The following is a 24,860-nucleotide window of genomic DNA, read 5'->3' as shown; positions in this document are numbered from 1 at the left end:
CTCTTTTGGAAGTGTATAACAAAGGTAGCTCTTCAGAAAGTGTATAACAAAGGTAGCTCTTTAGGAAGTATATATGACAGAGGTAACTCCAGACACCTTTTTCCACAATGCTTTCCTGTTCACACTGGATCAGCTCAAATGCCAACTCCTGCCTTTACCTTGCAGCTCATTAAGAGTCTTTCTATGAGTGCGACGGCCCTCATGATCGCCGTACTCAGGGTTGCGGTCCAAATGCCACCATCCTGGCAGACTGGTCCGCGTATTATAATTGTGGTGGTGGGACCACCCCCCCTGCCAGGATCAAGGATCCCGCTGTGGAGGCAGTCTGCAAACACCCTGAATATGTTGGCAGTGCCAATGCTGACATCGCAAAGCATATTACGGTCTGCATATCCGCTGCCCTTTTCCTGGCGGGGACCGCACCATGAAAAGGATTAAGGACATGCAGGTAAGGAGGCCCTCACATGGCCCCGGCCGATTCTGCTCCTGGGGTTGCATGCGGGGGGCACATGTTGTGCCACCCAATGGAATTACACTCTTGTTCCTGCACAGTGTGGCATGCATGACATGGAGCAGGAACGTGCTACAGGCACTCTTAAGGTGGTTATATGCTGTTTAGGCTCTCTAATGAGCCTAATACAGCCGCCACAAGACCACTGCTGCACCGCCCACCCACCCTGGATTTAGGTCATAATCCGGCGGCGGGCTCTCAATGGGCTTGGCAGTCTGCCTGGTACCTCCGCTGTGGTAGTCTCATTGGAACACCGCCACACTCGTAATAAGGCCCTAAGTCACCTTCAACACATTTTACAGCCCTCCTGGCTCAAGCATTTCTGGATCCTTCTAACCGGGAAGACTGGAGCATTATCCTGAGTTGAGGTGGATTTTCTATCAGCGTAATATATATCCATCTCCCTTGAACTATTGACTGATTCTGCCCTGAAAGACAACTTAAAAAGTGAGTCTTTAGTTCTTCCTAAAGTAGGTAAAGTTAAGATCCTGTTGTATTTCAATCAGCAGCTCCTGCCAGGGTTTTCTGTGAAACAGAATGAGGGGCTGATTCCAATGGCCCGTCTTTATATTCCGCACACAGATATGGCAAACAAACATTAATTCATGTCATTTATTGTTCAACGATGTCAGTCATTCATTCCTTATAGAGAATCCATCACAACCATTTTTTAACTGAAATATCAAGCATCCAACAGATGTGTGCATATAAATAATTGTTTTTGTTTTTCAACATTTACAAGATATTTGACTTATTGTTGTCTGTCTGACGGCCAGGATGCTACTTTGTGACTCAACAGGGTTTTGGTAGAGCAGGAGGAGGTGTCTGTTGTCCACAGGTGAAGTCACAATTCCCCCCTTCCCATCTTTCTTTTATCCACGTTTACCTCATTCCATGTCCTTCAGCGCCCCACTCCCCTCGGTCTGTGTACTCACTCTACAGGGTTCATTAGTAGCTGTGGCAGGGGACTCACTTGAAGCATGCACACAGCAGATGCAGATAATGGCCTGATAGTCAAGAGGCTGTGGTTGTCAGTACACTGATCACAAGCTTAATTTCAGAAGCTCGCCTGGGAGGTACTAACTGAGGAGGTGCCCAGGAAGGGGCCTATTAGCTATAAACAGAGATAGTGCACAGGTGGGTGCTAGTGAGGTATAAACAGATGAGGTGCACATATAGGTACCTATGAGGTACAAACAGAGCAGGTGCACAGGTAGGTACAAATGAGGTATAAACAGAGGAAGTAAAGAGGTAGGTGCTTCAGTGCCTCTGGCACTATATCTGCTTCTAGGCCCTCTTCCTATAATGCTGGCTCCTGCTCCTTCTACAACACTTGCTGCAGACATGGGGCCTGATTTAGAGTTTATCAGACAGGTTATTGCTTCAAACATGACAGATCCCGCCCGCTTTATTACAATTGCCACAGAATATAATGCACTTTTAATAGGGTGGACAGGACACCTGCCACATTTATGACAGAATAAAACATCCACCTAAATATAAATCGGACCCTTGGCGGACATTGTGTCCAGTGTCTTCTCAGTTGTTGGAAAGCATCCATTTTATTAACGGCACAGTATTATCTCACCACTGCTGTGACTTGCAGCCATAAGGCCATTATGAACGGACTAAGTTGTGTGCCAGAATGCCTGTGAATAGTTTAGCATGAGCGTTTAGGAGGGAGATAGGTCTGTATGATGAGCAGGACTAGGGGGGTTTCCAGGGCCTGTGAATAACCATCATTATTGTTTCTCTCTTGGTGTCAGTGGGCTTGTCTGTGTCCCAAGATGAGTTGTTTACAGCTTATCTTATTTATGCTCAAAGAGTTGCAGTTTTTAGGGCTAAGCAACTCTTTCAACAATGTTTGAAAATAAAACTAGTCAGGTGATAGCTGCCAGGTGTACATGTTTTGCACGTGTAGAATCACACACTAGTAAATGCAGCGCACGCATGCTTCGCCTTGCCAGTTTGCGAATGACCGCTAACTTGTGAGTAAGTGAGTATTCACAGACCCCAATCTGACTCTTTCTGACACTGGAAACAGTTAGAGTTTCACTTTAACAAAATGCGGGAGTAACTCTCCTTCCAGGGTAGGAAGAGAAATGGATCACCCTCTAAACGTGGTGGCGAGTAGTGCTATAAGGTTCATAGCACCATTTATCCGGGCACAACTGGGGGAATGGTACAATGCACTGGGGAAATGGCATGTGATGACAATGTGACATGACATTCCCACTAAACCTGCTTTTACACTATTTTTGGGCTGTCTATGTCCAGTTTATCAAGGCCCAGGGTTTAGTTTCAAGTCAAGAGATAGTGCAGGATTAGACTAATTATAATGTTATACATTCCAACAAATGCCTTTACCACGTAACACCTTTAAAACGCAAGTCTTTACCACGTAACACCTTTACCACGTAAGTCTTTACCATGCATACGCCTTGACTATGAATAATGAAAGATTTTTAAAAATGGCCCTGCCGGTAAAGGGTGGGTGCCCTTGACCCCACCCAGGGCACCCACATGATCACTGTTGAGAGCCAGGGGGGGTCCCAAAGCCCCCATGATGCCAGCTGGAGCCAGCATTGTCCCTACCCATAGGGAGCATCTTACAATCCTGTGCTCTACGGGCAGGAGCATTTTTTTCATGTGCTTCTCTGCCCACTTCATAAGCAGTGCATTGTGGGGAGTGTAAGTTAGAGCTAGCCCAGGTAACTATAACTGCTCAGCTTCTATGGTTTTGTGTGTGTAAAATGTGAAAAATACAAAAATGAAGAGGGTCAAAAAGGCCTATGTTTACCGACCCCGATATTCCAAAGGCCTAAATTTCAACTATATACAACAATGCAGAATATCTGGGTCATAGGATGAGATGTATAGGTATGTCTCAAGAGAGAATGGTTGGCAAACTAAGAAATCAAAAAGAGGGCTAACCTAAGAGAATAATCGGTGGGTGAGAGATTCTCATCAGACCACCCAAGATGGCGGAGTGTCCTCATATGAGATGGGATATGGATCCAGGCAACATCCTGACCATCATATGACGGTATAGTTGCGGATACCAGTAGTTGTCTCCATCCAAAGCTTATTCTCAATAGGTTGCTGATGAGGTGCAGTGTTAGTGAAAGGATGTGAATTAAAATTGATTACCAGAACAAAAAGTTTGTTTAATAAGAAATTGATCTGGTATCAACCATAAAAATTACGCCTAGTAGTCTGACAGTATGACTACTGAGTAAGGCTGTGCAAGAAGGTCGACATGTTTCAGCCAAAGGAAATGTATCCGGCTTTCTTCAGGACCAAAATTAGATGAAAAAACTACTGCACAGGAAGTTACATGTGAATGTGATTGTATGTAACAAGGAAAAAGAACATCCTACCCGGACCTTGGAGCCCCAATGTTTCCAGGGATGTTAGAGTAGTGCGATCCTTACCTATTGAAAAACATAGTAGAGAACCACATACAAATTATAATGAATAAAGATCTCTATGTCTGCCAAACAAAACGTGCCCAGAACACACATAAAGTGATACTAACTCTATAATATACCCCCACGGTAAAGCCTCAATTTGAGGTATATATAAACTTTGCTAGCCCATTAACTTAAATATTGCTAGCAGTCTACAAACGAATTTTTGGAAATTTTTCAAATAAAAAAATTTTTGGGAAATTTTTAAATAATACTCACCCAACTTTGTATGGGTAGTTAACCTCACCTCGCCCGGCGTCCTGCTCGGGAAAACTGAGGCACCGCTCTATTGTGCAAATCAAAAATACAAATAAAGGGACAATGAGAAACCTCGTCCCCACTTAGTTTACCAGTTTTAGTCTTGCACAATATAAAAACCTGACTGTTGAGGCAGTGGGAAAATATCCGTGTACAAAAATATGGTGCTGACAGTGCAAGGAACTGACTATGAAAACGAGCTAGAACTTTCCATTAGATATCTAAATAGAAGGTGTAAAGGTTATCAAAATACACCATGAAAAGGGTTTCAGAATAGAAAGTCTATCGAAACCTGGTTAAGAACGGGAGCTATAAACCGTGCGACCTACCTCTCCGTCGGTTACCCCTCTCTAGCGTCCGAGAGGAAGTGGAGGTAAGGCGGAGAGCGGCCGCGGGTTATTTATACCCGTGATGATTGAATAATTAGCTGGTTTAGGATTTAATTGGAGCGTATTGCGGTCACGTGGAAAGAAACAGGGCGTATTGCGGTCACGTAGAAAGAAACACTGTTTTTCTGCACATGCGCGTTAGATGTCCCTCGGACTGTTGTTAGAACGCGCATGTGCATGTTAGAACCGCTGCTTGCCCCCGGCTCGCGTGGAGTGGAGCTATCTACTGCGCATGCGCAATACATAGCAGCGGCTGCATCGCGCTTTTGTGTGAACATACACGCAAAGTGGTGTTTCTAATGGATTATAATTATGACCTGATGTCTTATGTGTTTGGCGGGCACACAAAAAAGCGTGATGGTAATGACTAAATATTTTAACTAGACACATTATCTAAGGGAGTATGTAAGACCCTTGATGTCAAATGATAATTATCATGTATTCATATACTGAGTCCTCGAATATAAATATTATAATTAAGGAGCTCTAAGCTAAATAATAAATTAATGTGTCAGAATAGTAAACACAATTATAGTGTGTCGTATGGCATTCAGTTGCTATTGCTATTTAATCGCGATAGCGTTACAGGAATATTGCATGATGTTAAATCTATGCTGTATTGAGAGTCACAGGAGCATTAGAGGGATGACCATGGAATGTCATCGTTTAATCCCTGCACATCACTTTTAACTCTGAAAATCCATTTTTGCTCTTTGATAAAGAGAAATCTTGACACATCACTGATATGCGGGGGAATAAATGGATGTTCAAGTATCACCCATCTCAATTCATCAGCTTTGTGTTTAAGATTCAGGAAGTGTGTGGTCAAGCGAGTTGATTGTTTTTGGCACCGAATCGTGCTTTTGTGTTCACTTATTCTTAGTTTGATTTTTTGGGTAGCATGACCAATGTAACGTAGTGAACATGGACAGGTTATCATATAGATAACCTTCTCAGTGTTGCAGTTAGTATGCTTTCTTAAAGCCCATGGTTTGCCTGTGCCTATATCAACACTATTGGTTTTGTAGGTCTGAGGACAGACACTACAAGTGCCACAGGGAAAATGGCCCTGTACTGCTGGTAAATCCCATAGAGTGTTGGTTGTAACTGTTGGTGGTATTTTGGGTCTCGTATGCACGAGACTGTCTCTGATAGATGGTGCCCTCTTGAATGAGAATAGAGGGGGTGGAATAGAGGTTTGTGCAATGTTCAGAATCTTCCAGTGTCTACGCACTATTTTTTGAACTTGGTTAGACAGCACACTAAATGTGCTTACAAACGTGAGTCTGTCTAGGGGTGCCTTGTCTACTCGGGGTTCTAACAGTGCCTCCCGGTTATTATTGGAGGCACGTTTCCAGGCTTTCCTGACCAAATACCCTGGATATTGTCGTTTCTTTAGCTGGGTAGCCAAAATTCTGGCATGTTTGTTAAACATGGGTTTTGATGAACAATTCCTTCGAACTCGAAGGAATTGTCCCACTGGGAGGTTATTGCGTAGGGATCGTGGGTGGTGGCTATTATAGACTAATAGAGAGTTTCTTGACATGGGCTTCTTGTATAATTCACATTCAAGTTTGCCGTCCTTGGGGTAAATAGAAATGTCAAGGAATGAAAGTCGTTCTTTACTTGTTTCCATAGTAAATTTGAGAAACTGATTTTGTAGGTTGAGCCATTCATGAAAGTTTCCTACCTCTGATGGAGTACCTCGCCAGACCATGAAAATATCATCTATGTACCGTTTCCATAGCAACACCTTTCCAAGAAAAGGGTTGCCATGGTCGAGTATACAGTTCTGTTCAAAAAGATGAACATAGAGGTTCGCGAGGCTGGGGGCAAAAACACTCCCCATCGATGTTCCAGAGGTCTGAAGATATACTTGATCCTCAAATTTGAAGAAATTCTGCATCATGGCAAGTCTGGCACATTCCATGATGAAATTCACGGGAGTGCAGCTATTTAATTCCCTGCTGGAAAGGGTCTCCTCCTGAGGGATACAGGTGTAGAGGGACTCTATATCAAAGCTCACTAGAAGGTCGGTGGAGACATTGAATTTGATTGTAGGTAGCAGTCTAAGTACATCTGCAGTGTCTTTCAAAAATGTGGGCATTTCTTTCACCATTGGGCGTAAGAAGAAATCCACAAAAGTGGATAAAGGTTCAAGTAGTGAGCCTATGCCCGAAATAATGGGTCGTTCTGGGGGTGGCCTTGTTGTCTTGTGGATCTTAGGTAGGCAATAAAATCCGGGTATCACTGGATTAGTGATGACTAGAAATTTTGCCTCCTCTGCAGTAATCCATCCTTCGGCTAGGCCTTCGTCAACCATTGTTTTTATTTCGATGACTAGACGGTTGGTCGGGTCACCAGTGAGTGGCTGGTATGCATTTCTATTATTCAGCTGTCTAAGGCATTCTTCTCGGTAACTAGATGTATCAAGAATGACTGTGGCTCCCCCTTTATCCGCTGGTTTGATGGTTATGGATTGATCTTTGGAGAGAGTGGTCAAAGCTTTTTTTTCTTTTTTGCAAAGATTTTGAAAACTGCAGTGTTTTGTATCATGTAGAGACATAATGTCGTAAGTCACTGCCTTTTCGAAAGTCGCTACCTGAGTTGGGACCTGGTTGGAGAAGGGGGTGAATGTGGATTTCACCCGTAAACCAGTGTTGTCCAAACGATCTTTTTCAGGATCGGATACTTCTGATTTGTCTTTAAAGAAGAAGTGCAACCTGACCTTTCTGAAGAACTTTTCAAGCTCGCATCTAGTCTCGAAAGGGTTCCCTTCATTGGTAGGGACAAAACCCAATCCTTTTTCAAGGACATTTTCTTCGATAACTGTAAGATGGCGAGAGCTTAAGTTAACTGTTAGTTGTTGGTCGTCCCTGAGCACGTTGAAGGCTGGGCTGCTTTCCTGCTCAGAGTGTTGGGGAAAGTGGGGTCTGATTCCCAGTGCATTGACTGTTGTCCTCTTCTCCTGGCATTGCCACGGCCTCGACCTCTTCCTAAAAAAGACGGGTCTGAGAAAAAAGACGGGTCTGAGAAAAAGTGCGGTTGAGGAGGGAACATAGGTTGTCCATATGGTAGTTGATGGTATCCCCATGGACCAGGAGGCCACCACTGGCCTTGGTTTTGGTATTGTCCTTGTGTACCCCTTCTTTTGTTAAATCTACGTGGAGGTCCGGTTCCTTTTTGTGGAGTCGGAGGACCCCCAGCCTCGCTGGAGTCTGATCCTGAGCTTGAAAAATTGGATCCATACCGTCTCCCTTTGGTGTTGAATTCAGGGGCTACCCAGTTGTCAGCAGTGTACGGATAGATTTTTTCCAGAGAGAATTTCTCCAAGTCTTTCTTGAATTTGTCTATTTTAGTCATTAAGATATTTTCTCTATACTCTTTATTAGTTTTGTTACTTTCTTCTAGCTGTTTTTTATAGACTGTGTTGGTGATGGTAGTTTTAATCTGGCCTTCTAAGATCTGGATCTCTATCAACAGGGCTTCGGCTATCCTCTTAGCAGTGGTTATAATGAGAATAATCCAATCTCGCGTGCAACGCCATGCGATAAGAGACCAGTCTCTGAGGAAGTTTTTATCAGTTAAGAACAGTCTAGGAGTAGTAGTAACGATCAATCCACTAGGGGCACACTTTCCTCTTAAGTATTCCGCCATGATAAGGCCATGTATGGATGTGCGTGAGTGGGCTTTTTTAAGATTAAGTAAATTTATCCAATCATCTTTTTTAGTTGTAGTTGTTACTTCGGGTAATGATTCTAGAATACTAGGATTGTCAGCCAAGATAGTATTCAGAAGCTCGTCGTCAAATGACAGTCCCGCAAAGTCAGCCATACCTGGCCACAGGGTTTCCACACCTAGTAAATCAGCAAGGTGAGCGAAAGAAGGACAAACAAAAGAATTGTCCTTGAAGAGTGACCCGCAACAGAAGTTGCTCTAAATACCAAAAATACAAAAATGAAGAGGGTCAAAAAGGCCTATGTTTACCGACCCCGATATTCCAAAGGCCTAAATTTCAACTATATACAACAATGCAGAATATCTGGGTCATAGGATGAGATGTATAGGTATGTCTCAAGACAGAATGGTTGGCAAACTAAGAAATCAAAAAGAGGGCTAACCTAAGAGAATAATCGGTGGGTGAGAGATTCTCATCAGACCACCCAAGATGGCGGAGTGTCCTCATATGAGATGGGATATGGATCCAGGCAACATCCTGACCATCATATGATGGTATAGTTGCGGATACCAGTAGTTGTCTCCATCCAAAGCTTATTCTCAATAGGTTGCTGATGAGGTGCAGTGTTAGTGAAAGGATGTGAATTAAAATTGATTACCAGAACAAAAAGTTTGTTTAATAAGTATTGATCTGGTATCAACCATAATAATTACGCCTAGTAGTCTGACAGTATGACTACTGAGTAAGGCTGTGCAAGAAGGTCGACATGTTTCAGCCAAAGGAAATGTATCCGGCTTTCTTCAGGACCAAAATGAGATGAAAAAACTACTGCACAGGAAGTTACATGTGAATGTGATTGTATGTAACAAGGAAAAAGAACATCCTACCCGGACCTTGGAGCCCCAATGTTTCCAGGGATGTTAGAGTAGTGCGATCCTTACCTATTGAAAAACATAGTAGAGAACCACATACAAATTATAATGAATAAAGATATCTATGTCTGCCAAACAAAACGTGCCCAGAACACACATAGAGTGATACTAACTCTATAATATACCCCACGGTAAAGCCTCAATTTGAGGTATATATAAACTTTGCTAGCCCATTAACTTAAATATTGCTAGCAGTCTACAAACGAATTTTGGGAAATTTTTCAAATAAACACATTTTTGGGAAATTTTTAAATAATACTCACCCAACTTTGTGTGGGTAGTTAACCTCACCTCGCCCGGCGTCCTGCTCGGGAAAACTGAGGCACCGCTCTATTGTGCAAATCAAAAATACAAAGAAGGGACAATGAGAAACCTCGTCCCCACTTAGTTTACCAGTTTTAGTCTTGCACAATATAAAAACCTGACTGTTTAGGCAGTGGGAAAATATCCGTGTACAAAAATATGGTGCTGACAGTGCAAGGAACTGACTATGAAAACGAGCTAGAACTTTCCATTAGATATCTAAATAGAAGGTGTAAAGGTTATCAAAATACACCATGAAAAGGGTTTCAGAATAGAAAGTCTATCGAAACCTGGTTAGGAACGGGAGCTATAAACCCTGCGACCTACCTCTCCGTCGGTTACCCCTCTCTAGCGTCCGAGAGGAAGTGGGGGTAAGGCGGAGAGCGGCCGCGGGTTATTTATACCCGTGATGATTGGATAATTCGCTGGTTTAGGATTTAATTGGAGCGTATTGCGGTCACGTGGAAAGAAACAGGGCGTATTGCGGTCACGTAGAAAGAAACACTGTTTTTCTGCACATGCGCGTTAGATGTCCCTCGGACTGTTGTTAGAACGCGCATGTGCATGTTAGAACCGCTGCTTGCCGCCGGTTCGCGTGGAGTGGAGCTATCTACTGCGCATGCGCAATACATAGCAGCGGCTGCATCGCGCTTTTGTGTGAACATACACGCAAAGTGGTGTTTCTAATGGATTATAATTATGACCTGATGTCTTATGTGTTTGGCGGGCACACAAAAAAGCGTGATGGTAATGACTAAATATTTTAACCAGACACATTATCTAAGGGAGTATGTAAGACCCTTGATGTCAAATGATAATTATCATGTATTCATATACTGAGTCCTCGAATATAAATATTATAATTAAGGAGCTCTAAGCTAAATAATAAATTAATGTGTCAGAATAGTAAACACAATTATAGTGTGTCGTATGGCATTCAGTTGCTATTGCTATTTAATCGCGATAGCGTTACAGGAATATTGCATGATGTTAAATCTATGCTGTATTTAGAGTCACAGAAGCATTAGAGGGATGACCATGGAATGTCATCGTTTAATCCCTGCACATCACTTTTAACTCTGAAAATCCATTTTTGCTCTTTGATAAAGAGAAATCTTGACACATCACTGATATGCGGGGGAATAAATGGATGTTCAAGTATCACCCATCTCAATTCATCAGCTTTGTGTTTAAGATTCAGGAAGTGTGTGGTCAAGCGAGTTGATTGTTTTTGGCACCGAATCGTGCTTTTGTGTTCACTTATTCTTAGTTTGATTTTTCAGGTAGTATGACCAATGTAACGTAGTGAACATGGACAGGTTATCATATAGATAACCTGCTCAGTGTTGCAGTTAGTATGCTTTCTTAAAGCCCATGGTTTGCCTGTGCCTATATCAACACTATTGGTTTTGTAGGTCTGAGGACAGACACTACAAGTGCCACAGGGAAAATGGCCCTGTACTGCTGGTAAATCCCACCAACAGTTACAACCAACACTCTATGGGATTTACCAGCAATACAGGGCCATTTTCCCTGTGGCACTTGTAGTGTCTGTCCTCAGACCTACAAAACCAATAGTGTTGATATAGGCATAGGCAAACCATGGGCTTTAAGAAAGCATACTAACTGCAACACTGAGCAGGTTATCTATATGATAACCTGTCCATGTTCACTACGTTACATTGGTCATACTACCCGAAAAATCAAACTAAGAATAAGTGAACACAAAAGCACGATTCCATGCCAAAAACGATCAACTCGCTTGACCACACACTTCCTGAATCTTAAACACAATGTTGATGAACTGAGATGGGTGATACCTGAACATCCATTTATTCCCCCGCATATCAGTGATGTGTCAAGATTTCTCTTTATCACAGAGCAAAAATGGATTTTCAGAGTTAAAAGTGATGTGCAGGGATTAAACGATGACATTCCATGGTCATCCCTCTAATGCTCCTGTGACTCTCAATACAGCATAGATTTAACATCATGCAATATTCCTGTAACGCTATCGCGATTAAATAGCAATAGCAACTGAATGCCATACGACACACTATAATTGTGTTTACTATTCTGACACATTAATTTATTATTTAGCTTAGAGCTCCTTAATTATAATATTTATATTCGAGGACTCAGTATATGAATACATGATAATTATCATTTGACATCAAGGGTCTTACATACTCCCTTAGATAATGTGTCTAGTTAAAATATTTAGTCATTACCATCACGCTTTTTTGTGTGCCCGCCAAACACATAAAACATCAGGTTATAATTATAATCCATTAGAAACACCACTTTGCGTGTATGTTCACACAAAAGCGCGATGCAGCCGCTGCTATGTATTGCGCATGCGCAGTAGATAGCTCCACTCCACGCGAGCCGGCGGCAAGCAGCGGTTCTAACATGCACATGCGCGTTCTAACAACAGTCCGAGGGACATCTAACGCGCATGTGTAGAAAAACAGTGTTTCTTTCTACTTGACCGCAATGCGCCCTGTTTCTTTCCACGTGACCGCAATACGCTCCAATTAAATCCTAAACCAGCTAATTATCCAATCATCACGGGTATAAATAACCCGCGGCCGCTCTCCGCCTTACCTCCACTTCCTCTCGGACGCTAGAGAGGGGTAACCGACGGAGAGGTAGGTCGCATGGGTTTATAGCTCCCGTTCTTAACCAGGTTTCGATAGACTTTCTATTCTGAAACCCTTTTCATGGTGTATTTTGATAACCTTTACACCTTCTATTTAGATATCTAATGGAAAGTTCTAGCTCGTTTTCATAGTCAGTTCCTTGCACTGTCAGCACCATATTTTTGTACACGGATATTTTCCCACTGCCTAAACAGTCAGGTTTTTATATTGTGCAAGACTAAAACTGGTAAACTAAGTGGGGACGAGGTTTCTCATTGTCCCTTCTTTGTATTTTTGATTTGCACAATAGAGCGGTGCCTCAGTTTTCCTGAGCAGGACGCCGGGCGAGGTGAGGTTAACTACCCACACAAAGTTGGGTGAGTATTATTTAAAAATTTCCAAAAAATGTGTTTATTTGAAAAATTTCCAAAAATTCGTTTGTAGACTGCTAGCAATATTTAAGTTAATGGGCTAGCAAAGTTTATATATACCTCACATTGAGGCTTTACCGTGGGGTATATTATAGAGTTAGTATCACTCTATGTGTGTTCTGGGCACGTTTTGTTTGGCAGACATAGAGATCTTTATTCATTATAATTTGTATGTGGTTCTCTACTATGTTTTTCAATAGGTAAGGATCGCACTACTCTAACATCCCTGGAAACATTGGGGCTCCAAGGTCCGGGTAGGATGTTCTTTTTCCTTGTTACATACAATCACATTCACATGTAACTTCCTGTGCAGTAGTTTTTTCATCTCATTTTGGTCCTGAAGAAAGCCGGATACATTTCCTTTGGCTGAAACATGTCGACCTTCTTGCACAGCCTTACTCAGTAGTCATACTGTCAGACTACTAGGCGTAATTTTTATGGTTGATACCAGATCAATACTTATTAAACAAACTTTTTGTTCTGGTAATCAATTTTAATTCACATCCTTTCACTAACACTGCACCTCATCAGCAACCTATTGAAAATAAGCTTTGGATGGAGACAACTACTGGTATCCGCAACTATACCGTCATATGATGGTCAGGATGTTGCCTGGATCCATATCCCATCTCATATGAGGACACTCTGCCATCTTGGGTGGTCTGATGAGAATCTCTCACCCACCGATTATTCTCTTAGGTTAGCCCTCTTTTTGATTTCTTAGTTTGCCAACCATTCTGTCTTGAGACATACCTATACATCTCATCCTATGACCCAGATAGTCTGCATTGTTGTATATATGTGTAAAATGTGAACCTAAGGAAAAAGGGCCCTGTAACCTTTGATTTTTTCCGTGTATTTCTAAGGTTTTTTATGCTATTTCCTACCTATTTCGTCCCTGTAACCTTTGCTTTTTTCAGTGAAAATATCTATCTAGCTATCTCTCTCTCTTCGAGTCTCTATGGTTCGCAAGTAAACTTCCCCAAGGAACAAGGCTCTTTATGCCTTAATATCTTGGCGGGATAGCGTACTTGTTTGCAGCACATATGGGAGATCGCCGTTTCTCATAAAGTTTTCCAAACGTTATGACATGGCCTAGAATATACAGGCACCTGTAATGCACCGGCAGCCTCTTGTAATTAGCTGTGTTCACATTCAGTCCTGTTAGGCACTGCCATGCTCCCCGATGGAACTTCCCGCCACTGACGGGGCTGATAATCATTTCCAACTCTAAAGCAGGTGTATTTCACGAGTAGATCAATATCCAAAGAGTCTTGACTCTTTCATACAGCATACAGCAAGGCTAGATGACGGCAGTAGCCAGTGTGTCAGGGGCCCAAGTGAAAGGAAAGAAATGCCGTCTTTGGTCCCTGTTTGAACTGTGAAATACAGGAATAATTAGGGTTCCGTGGGCCCTGGTGCCACTGCACCTGCTGCACCAATGGAAGATACGCCTCTAGTTTACGTGTTGTGTTTAAAAGTTGGAGTGGAGGATAAACAATTTGTGTTTGAGATAAAAATAATGATTTACAAGTACAGTTTTTACACTGAAAATGGATCCCTACTAATTGATTGTGAATACATAGAAAATTGAGTGCGTGCTAAGGTAATTTACTGTAATCTACATTGATAAAGGCAGAAAGAGTGCTCCCACAAATAAATACACATACAAAGAGATGCACAGATCCACAAACACACACACCACACATGAACACACAGACACCTAACAACCCATAAACACATAAATACAAATAGTAAAAAATAACACCCACAAACAGATATTCAAATAGATGCACACAAACATGCACACATAAGCAAACACACAGGCTAAAAGACACTCACATGTAAACCAGCACACACCTCATTGACACTGAAGTAAATTGGTAATAATGAGACACTGGAAGGCAGGAGCGTGGCTTGGGCAGTAAGATTGAAGGGGGTGAGCTGTAGATTTTCCATGAATGGAGCCAGCATATATATAATGTTAAAATGCATTATTCGACAAGCAGGGTGCATGAGAGGGCCTAACGGTAAAATGGAAAGGAGACACATGCGGAGTGAGAGAAAACACGTTATTTTGTAATACAACCAACATTGTTGAAGACTTTCAAAACAGAAAGGGAAAAGTGTGTGCGCGCATCTGTGTTGGTGTGTAGAGAAAATTTCACCATACCCGCCCGAAAGCACCTGTGCCCAACTATTTAGCTGAAATACATTTACTAGTGAGATGTAACACCCCAAATACCACCCCTGGAAGCTGCGAGCCTGCTGGCATGGAGGGAGAATGACACCGGTTTGGGAATGAAGTAGAATTCCAAGTTCTAGGGTCTCTAAAGCAGCACACAGGATGGGAGCCTCACTTGTCCTAGTGCTCTGGGGGTGCCGTTCCCACTAAATCTTCAGCCCGATCTTGCATGGCCAGGGATTAGGGATAGCAACGCGATAACTTACGACACACAGTGGGTCGGTAACAGGCAGGAAGCTCTGATACCTGCTACTGTTTAGCCCACTGGGCAGACAAGATGACCATGTCCCAAGAGGGGTTACTGCCCGCTAGATTAGTATTCAAGGATCACAGACATGATCACATCCGACCACAACAGCCCCTCGACAGAGATCACTGAATGACCTGAAAGGAAAGACGACCTGAGGCCACAATTTGATTACTGCGCTTTTTCTTTGGAGAGATGGCAAGGGAAAGATGGCAGTAGGAGCATGACTGCTGCTTCGCCGCAGCCATCTATAGTACATCCACAGATACCGTGGTTTCACATGCAGGCCTGCTTAATCAACTGCAGATCCCTGCCAAAACATGCAGATGAGATTTGGCTCAATCTTGAAGCTAACTCTTGGGATGCCATGTTTTTAACCGAAACTTGGTTAAAATAAAGTTCCAACCCCGATGTAGGTCTGGCCATCTCGGATGGTTATAGTATGGTAGCAGCTAATCATGCCGGTAACAGGTGGGGGTGGGCTGGCAGTAATTCTTAGAAAGGATTGGGACATCCCGTAAAAATAAAAAATTGAGCTGGCAGGATCTTTAGAGGCAATCTCCTTTAGTATTAGATTCTCTCCTACTTCCTCTTTTGCCGGCCTGTTCATCTACAAACCCCCAGACTCCCTACCCTCTCATTGGACGGAGTTGATTGATACGATTGCAGGCTTACCTTAAAATACTCTAATTTCCTAGTTCTTGGGGCCTTCAAAGTCCATATGGATAAGGATAACTGTCCAATGGCCCTCCAACTGGCTGACACTCTCAACGGGCTAAATCTAGCACAAATGGTGACTGCACCTACCCATGCAGCCGGCCACACGTAGGATCTGATTTTCTCCAACGACCATACCATGAAAGTGCTAGATCCTTTACCGATGACCTGGACGGATCAATATTTAGTTCCCTTTACCCTCACTAGTTTAGTCTGCACTAATCAGTCCAGTCTGGAGGCTGAAGAGAGAAGAAATTGGAGGAAGGTTACACCCAAGCGTATGGGTCCATAATTACAGGAACCGCTCCCATTACTTATAGGACATCCCAATCAAGATGCGTCTGCCTTTGATGATTGGATTATCATAGCCCCTGATAAAGTAGCCCCCATCAAAACCTCGAAACCGGCTAGGAAAAAAACATCAGCTCCATGGTTTTCACTCGAACTCCGCCAGGAAAAAAGCCTATGTAAGCGACTTGAGCGTCTATGACGGAAAAAGTATGACCAGAGGCTAAGAACACATATAGAATAGCATTAAAAAGATTCCACAGGCTAAACCGCAATACTCTGACGGAATTTTTCGCAGATCAAATAAAAGCCTCAGACAACTCTTCAAGAGAAGTTTTTAAGATTTTGCAGCGATTTCTGAAGCCACAAGCCTTAAAGAGCACGATTGCCCCTTCAGCTAGTCCATGTGAAGAGTTAGCTCGTTTCTTCCAGGACAAAATTCAGACTATCTACTCTTCTTTCCCCAAGATTGTTCCAGCAAGTCTCTCAGTCAAGACAGTGCCTATGATCCAGCATGAGGAGAGCAGGTCGGAATTTCGGCCCTTTAGCCAAGAAGCCTCTATGCTGGAACTTTATAAACTTAAGTCCGGCTCATCGGCTGATCCCTGCCCACCTAGGTTTTATAAACTTCTTGCTTTCAGGCTGAACCCCCTCCTTAATTTTATCTGGAATTCTTCTCTGAAAGAAGGCATCTATCCTGCAAGGTGGAAAACAGCATTTGAACAACCAACCCTGAAGAAAGAAGATGCAGACCCAGCAGACCTAAAGAATTTTAGACCTATTTCACTTCTCACTGCACTAAGATACTTGAGAAGGAAGTTCAAAAACAACTGGCCGAATTCTTAGAGTGTCACAATCTTCTGCATGACTCTCAGTCGGGATTTAGGACTGAGACGGCCTTGCTTGAAGTGGCAGAAACTATAAGGGAAATGGTGGACCAGGGTAGCTGTGCGATGTTGGTGCTGCTGGACTTGTCTGAAGCATTCGATACTGTGGCACACCAGATCCTCCTGGAAAGACTTGCGCTCCTGGGAGTGTCGGGGACTACCTTGAGTTGGTTCCGGTCCTTCTTGGAGGGATGGTCCCAAAAAGTGTTCCTACGACCACACGTGTCGTCTTCCAGCCCCTCAGTTTGAGGAATCCCGCAGGGCTCAGCCTTGAGCCCTACTCTCTTTAATGTATATCTGGCCCCTTTAGCTCCAATCATTGAACAACTAGGGGTGAAGGTCATATAATATGCTGATGACACTCAGCTTGTGTTCTCCTTCAGGGAACACTCAAAGGCTGTATTTATAAACTTTAAGCGGTGTATGCTGATAGCTGCATAAAGTTAAATGCAGATAAAACAGAGGTCATTTTTTTTTAATCAAGCCTCTCCTCCCAAGCCTGACCTTTGGTGGCCTTCAGAGCTAAATCCTCCACCTTCTCCAGCTACATCAGCTAGGAACCTTGGGTTTAGGTTTGATTCCAATCTAACTGGCAAATCTCAAATATGCCAGGTCTCTTCTTGGAAGTTGAAAACCTTGAGAAGATTTTTACATCTTCTGCCGATGGAATGTAGAAAGTCAGTGGTCCATGCATTAGTCGTCTCACAGCTGGACTATGCAAATAGTCTGTTCTTGGGTATGCCAGATTATCTAATCAGGAAACTGCAGACTATACAAAATGCGGCAGCAAGGCTAATTAGGAACGTGCCATTCTGCCACCATATCTCACCAGATCTCCGAAGCCTACATTGGCCGCCTGTCAAAAGACGATTTGAGTTTAAGGCGTTGACTGGGGCTTACAGAGCAATCAGAGGCTCTGGTCCACAATACCTTACGCAGACTTCGGAAATAGTATCAAACGAGAGTGCTACGGTCAAACCACCAGTAGTTACTGGTGACTCCGCGTTTTAGGAAACTTGGACTGGTGGACGAGCTTTCTCTGTAAGAACAACCTTGCTATGGGATTCTATTCCAGAACATCTTCGGAAGGCCAAGTCGGAACGATTGTTCTGGAAAGCGTTGAAAACATTTCTTAAGCTCACCTAATCACCTGGTCCTGCCACTGCTGCTGTTCGCGCTGGGACACCTCCGTCGGAGGTAGCCGTGCGCTTTACAAACTGCATAAATAATAATAATAATCAATCAATCAATCAATCATATCATTTATATAGCGCACTACTCACCCAGAGGGTCTCAAGGCGCTAGGGGAGGGGGGTCCGCTACTGCTCGAACAGCCAGGTCTTGAGTTGCTTCCTGAAGGCGAGGTGGTCCTGGGTCAGGCGGAGGTGGGTCGGTAGGGAGTTCCATGTCTTGGCGGCGAGGTAGGAGAAGGACCGTCCCCCTGTGGTGGCTCTTCGGATGCGGGGGACGGCGGCAAGGGCGTGGCTGGTCGATCGGAGCTGGCGTTTGGGAGCGTAGAAGTTGAGGCGGCTGTTGTGGTATCCTGGGCCTTGGTTGTGTAGGGCTTTGTGTGCGTGGGTGAGGAGTCGGAAGGTGATTCTCTTGTTGATCGGGAGCCAGTGCAGGTCTCTCAGGTGTCCGGAGATGTGGCTGCGACGGGGGATGTCCAGGATGAGTCGTGCTGAGGCGTTCTGGATCCGCTGGAGTCTCTTCTGGAGTTTGGCGGTTGTTCCGGCGTAGAGGGAGTTGCCGTAGTCCAGACGGCTGGTGACGAGGGCCTGGGTGACCGTCTTCCTGGTCTCGGTGGGGATCCACCGGAAGATCTTCCGGAGCATGCGCAGGATGTTGAAGCATGATGAGGAGACGGCGTTGACTTGTCTGGTCATGGAGAGGGAGGAGTCCAGGATGAAGCCCAGTTTGCGTGCGTGGTCTGTTGGTTTGGGTGCGCTGCCTAGGGCGGGGGGCCACCAGGAGTCGTCCCAGGCGGAGGGTGAGGATCCCAGGATGAGGACTTCCGTCTTGCCCGAGTTCAGTTTCAGGCGGCTGTTCTTCATCCATTCGGCTACCTCTTTCATCCCTTCGTGAAGGTAGGCTCTGGCGGTGGCGGGGTCGTTGGTGAGGGAGAGGATCAGCTGTGTGTCGTCGGCGTAGGAGATGATGTTGAGGTTGTGATGGCGTGCGATGTCTGTGAGGGGGCTCATGTAGACGTTGAAGAGGGTTGGGCTGAGCGAGGAGCCTTGAGGAACGCCGCAGATGACTTCGGTGGCTTCAGATCTGAACGGAGGGAGGCGGACTCTCTGTGTCCTTCCGGCGAGGAAGGAGATGATCCACTCCAGTGCCTTCTCCTGGATTCCGACGTTGCTGAGGCGCTGTACTAGGGTACGGTGGCAGACAGTGTCGAAGGCCGCGGAGAGGTCTAGGAGGATGAGGGCCGCTGTTTCTCCGTTGTCGAGCAGAGTACGGATGTCATCGGTGGCTGCGATCAGGGCGGTCTCGGTGCTGTGGTTGGCCCGGAAGCCAGACTGCGAGGGGTCGAGGGATCCGTTCGTCTCAAGGAAGGCGGCCAGCTGCTTGTTGACGGTCTTCTCGATGACTTTTGCAGGAAACGGGAGCAGCGAGATGGGGCGGTAGTTCTTGAGGTCGGTGGGGTCGGCTGATGGCTTCTTGAGTAGGGCGCTGAGTTCGGCGTGCTTCCAGCTCTCCGGGAAGGTAGCGGTGTCGAAGGAGGTGTTGATGATGTCCCGCAGGTGGGGTGCGATGACAGCGTCAGCCTTGTTGAAGACGTGGTGAGGGCATGGGTCAGTCGGAGATCCGGAGTGGATGGAGTTCATCGTGCGGACGGTGTCTTCGGTGGTGATGGGAGTCCAGGCGCGGAGGGTGGTGGTGGGGGCGATGGTTCGGTCGTGGCGTGCGTCGGTTGAGTGCTGAAGCTGTTGTGTATGTCCGCGATCTTGTTGTGGAAGTAGGAGGCGAGGGAGTTGCAGAGGTTTTGCGATGGGGTGATGTCGTTGTTTCCGGCGTTGGGGTTGGAGAGCTCTTTGACGATGTTGAAGAGTTCCTTGCTGTTGTGTGCGTTGTTGTCCAGTCGTTCCTTGAATGCGGTTTTCTTGGTGGCGTGGATGAGTTGGTGGTGCTTTCGGGTGGCGAGTTTGAGGGCAGCCATGTTGTCCGGAGTTGGGTCTCTGCGCCAGGTTATCTCGAGTGCTCGGCAGTTCTTCTTGGAGTTCTTGAGTTCGTCGGTGAACCATGGGGCTTTCTTGCTACCGGGTCTGCTAGGCGGGGTCCTCAGGGGGGCGAGGTCGTCTGCGCAGTCGCTGATCCACTTGGTGAGGTTGGTGGCTGCTTGGCTGGGGTTCGTTCCGCTGGTGGGTGGGTTCTTGTTCAGGGAAGACATGAGCTGGTCGGCTGTGATCTTGTTACAGCTTCTGCGTGCAACCTGTTGCTGGTGGTGGTGGATCGTGGTCCTTTTGAAGCTGAAGTGGATGCAGCTGTGGTCTGTCCAGTGTAGTCCGGTGGCGTGGCTGAAGGCGATGTCCTTGCTGGATGAGAAGACGGGGTCGAGTGTGTGTCCGGCGTAGTGGGTGGGGGTGGTCACCAGTTGCTTGAGTCCGAGGTTGGCGAGGTTGTCCAGCAGGGTGGTGGTGTTGCGGTCGTTGTTGTTCTCCAAGTGGAAGTTGAGGTCCCCGAGGAGGATGTAGTCAGCGGAGAGGAGGGCATGTGGGCTGATGAAGTCGGCGATGTCCTCGCTGAATTGTGTGCATGGTCCCGGGGGCCTGTAGATGAGGGTGCCTCTGAGGGTGGTCTGTGGATCTGGAAGTGCAGGTGCTCGGCGGGTGCGAGGGTGTCGTCGGTGTTGGACGTGATGCGGATGGTGTTCCTGTGGATGATGGCGATGCCTCCTCCGGTGTGGTTGATGCGGTCCCTTCGGATGATCTTGTAGCCGTCTGGGATGGCGATGGCGATGGCGATGTCGGGCGCTGAAGAGGCGTTCATCCAGGTTTCTGTGAGGAAGGCGACGTCTGGGGCTGTGGTGTCGAGCAGGTTCCAGAGCTCGACAGCGTGTCTGTGGACAGAGCGGGTGATGAGCAGGATGCATTTCAGGTGGCTGCTGTTGTTGCTCGCCTTGGTCTTAGTTGGTGCTTGAGTAGTGCAGGTCCGGATGCAGGTGAACTTGCAGGAGGTGCAGCAGAAGGGTCCGTGGGTGCGTCTCAGGGTGGCTCGGTAGCAGCCCGGGAATCGGCCGGCGTTGAGTGCGTTGAGGGTGGCGGCGTCGTATGTCCGGCGGGCGGGCTGGGGTCTGCGGGGGCCAGGGGTCCTGGCGCTGGGCGTGGTCCAGGCGCGGACGGGCGCAGACAGGCTTGCCTTTGGCACGCCTTCGGCGCACAATCGGCGCGCCCGCTGCGCGTACGCCACTCTGCCATATGTGGAGAGTGGGGGGGCGGAGTGAGGGAGGGTCTGCTGGGAGGCGGGAGCGGGGTGGCGAATGGGAAGGGCGAGCGAGGGAAGGGGGCGGGGCCGCAGGGGGGCAGCGGCGGGGAGGTGGCGGGAAACGCGGCAGGGGCTGGGCGTCCTAATTAGGGGACCAGCGGCCGAGGAAAGAAACACAGGGGGCAAGAGAAAATACAGAGGTAAACGCTGCACACTAACAGGGGAGAGCAAGCAGGTTACAATGAGGCAAAAAGCGGCAAATGAAACAAAGAGGCAAAGCAGTTTCCAAGGAGCAAAAAAGCGGAGAAAGGCAGGGGAGAGCAAGCGGGTAACAAGGAGGCACAGGAGAACCGCAATCCAGGTGGAGCAGAAGCGGTTCCGGCGGTCGGGGGCACAGCTGAGAGCAGTGGCGGCACTTGGGAACGGGCTCACTCACGGGGATTGTGCACGGTGGAGTGACTGGCCCAGAGGGAATAATAACAGAGATTTTGATACTTTCAGGGAGGTGGGAGCGCACCAGACACGCCCCAACGAAATTACCTTTTGCATGATGGTTCATGTAGTTCATTATTTCTCACTCTGTTCAATTCAAAGTGTTCATAGCCAGTGCTGTATTATTAGTCAGAGCATGAAGGTGCAGGCTCCCGAGCTCGTCAGCTCACAGGAATTTGATACTTTCAGGGAGGTGGGAGCGCACCAGACACGCCCCAACGAAATTACCTTTTGCATGATGGTTCATGTAGTTCATTATTTCTCGCTCTGTTCAATTCAAAGTGTTCATAGCCAGTGCTGTATTATATATAAAATTCTTGTGAGCTGACAAGCTCGGGAGCCTGCGCCTTCATGCTGTGAGTGGAACTGGTCCTGAGAGATGAGGCAGCACGCCCTGCAACCTATGAATTTTGCTTTTTTCCCTACTGACGATTGAGGAATCATGAAACACGTGTCTAGGGACACGAATTGAAACTAATAATACAGCACTGGCTATGAACACTTTGAATTGAATTGAGCGAGAAATAATTAACTACATGAACCATTATGCAAGAGGTAATTACGTTGGGGTGTGTCTGGTGCTCTCCCACCCCCCTAAAAGTATAAAATTCTTGTGAGCTGACGAGCTCGTGAGCCTGCGCCTTCATGCTGTGAGTGGAACTGGTCCTGAGAGATGAGGCAGCATGCCCTGCAACCTATGAACTTTGCTTTTTTCCCTACTGACGATTGAGGAATCATGAAACACGTGCCTAGGGATACGAATTGAAACTAATAATACAGCACTGGCTATGAACACTTTGAATTGAATTGAGCGAGAAATAATTAACTACATGAACCATCATGCAATAGGTAATTACGTTGGGGAGTGTCTGGTGCGCTCCCACCCCCCTAAAAGTATAAAATTCTTGTGAGCTGACGAGCTCGGGAGCCTGCGCCTTCATGCTGTGAGTGGAACTATTCCTGAGAGATGAGGCAGCACGCCCTGCAACCTATGAACTTTGCTTTTTTCCCTACTGACGATTGAGGAATCATGAAACACGTGTCTAGGGATACGAATTGAAACTAATAATACAGCACTGGCTATGAACACTTTGAATTGAATTGAGCGAGAAATAATTAACTACATGAACCATCATGCAAGAGGTAATTACGTTGGGGCGTGTCTGGTGCTCTCCCACCCCCCTAAAAGTATAAAATTCTTGTGAGCTGACGAGCTCGGGAGCCTGCGCCTTCATGCTGTGAGTGGAACTGGTCCTGAGAGATGAGGCAGCACGCCCTGCAACCTATGAACTTTGCTTTTTTCCCTACTGACGATTGAGGAATCATGAAACACGTGTCTAGGGATACGAATTGAAACTAATAATACAGCACTGGCTATGAACACTTTGAATTGAATTGAGCGAGAAATAATTAACTACATGAACCATCATGCAAGAGGTAATTACGTTGGGGCGTGTCTGGTGCGCTCCCACCCCCCTAAAAGTATAACATTCTTGTGAGCTGACGAGCTCGGGAGCCTGCGCCTTCATGCTGTGAGTGGAACTGGTCCTGAGAGATGAGGCAGCATGCCCTGCAACCTATGAACTTTGCTTTTTTCCCTACTGATGATTGAGGAATCATGAAACACGTGTCTAGGGATACGAATTGAAACTAATAATACAGCACTGGCTATGAACACTTTGAATTGAATTGAGCGAGAAATAATTAACTACATGAACCATCATGCAAGAGGTAATTACGTTGGGGCGTGTCTGGTGCGCTCCCACCCCCCTAAAAGTATAAAATTCTTGTGAGCTGACGAGCTCGGGAGCCTGCGCCTTCATGCTGTGAGTGGGACTGGTCCTGAGAGATGAGGCAGCACGCCCTGCAACCTATGAACTTTGCTTTTTTCCCTACTGACGATTGAGGAATCATGAAACACGTGTCTAGGGATACGAATTGAAACTAATAATACAGCACTGGCTATGAACACTTTGAATTGAATTGAGCGAGAAATAATTAACTACATGAACCATCATGCAAGAGGTAATTACGTTGGGGCATGTCTGGTGCGCTCCCACCCCCCTAAAAGTATACAATTCTTGTGAGCTGACGAGCTCGGGAGCCTGCGCCTTCATGCTGTGAGTGGAACTGGTCCTGAGAGATGAGGCAGCACGCCCTGCAACCTATGAACTTTGCTTTTTTCCCTACTGACGATTGAGGACTCATGAAACACGTGTCTAGGGATACGAATTGAAACTAATAATACAGCACTGGCTATGAACACTTTGAATTGAATTGAGCGAGAAATAATTAGCTACATGAACCATCATGCAAGAGGTAATTACGTTGGGGCGTGTCTGGTGCGCTCCCACCCCCCTAAAAGTATAAAATTCTTGTGAGCTGACGAGCTCGGGAGCCTGCGCCTTCATGCTGTGAGTGGAACTGGTCCTGAGAGATGAGGCAGCACGCCCTGCAACCTATGAACTTTGCTTTTTTCCCTACTGACGATTGAGGAATCATGAAACACGTGTCTAGGGATACGAATTGAAACTAATAATACAGCACTGGCTATGAACACTTTGAATTGAATTGAGCGAGAAATAATTAACAACTAAATGGACCATCATGCAAGAGGTAATTACGTTGGGGCGTGTCTGGTGCGCTCCCACCCCCCTAAAAATAATAATAACAGAGCTTTAACTATACACAAGGACAGAGCACAGAAGTTGCCTTCACCAGCCATATTTCCTCCTGAAGCCCTCGTGGTCCGTATTCAATGGGCGGGAAGCGCAGTGGGGGTGACAAGATGGAAACGAGGAACAGCAGTAAAAGTGCGAGAGAGAGGGAAAGCCAAGGAAGAAGAAGTGCGAGGAAAGGAAAAGAAAGGGCACCTGGAGAAGGAGAGATCCTTACATTTTCCTCCCGGAACATAAGCAAGTGGCCGGGGCACTGATCTCAT

General features: G+C 46.0%; 1 protein-coding gene across 6 annotated transcripts in view; it reads right to left on the bottom strand.

Annotated features, from left to right (window-relative positions):
• LOC144765147 (uncharacterized) overlaps positions 1-24,860 on the bottom strand; it is a 158,062-nt gene that overhangs the window by 4,229 nt on the left and 128,973 nt on the right. The gene's annotated exons all lie outside the window — the stretch shown is intronic.

The sequence above is a fragment of the Lissotriton helveticus genome, chromosome 1_1 (genome assembly GCF_964261635.1).
Source record: "Lissotriton helveticus chromosome 1_1, aLisHel1.1, whole genome shotgun sequence".
Classification (NCBI taxonomy): Eukaryota; Metazoa; Chordata; class Amphibia; order Caudata; family Salamandridae; genus Lissotriton; species Lissotriton helveticus.
The sequence above is the reverse complement of the archived record's forward strand: the minus strand, read 5'-3'. Positions and strand labels throughout refer to the sequence as shown.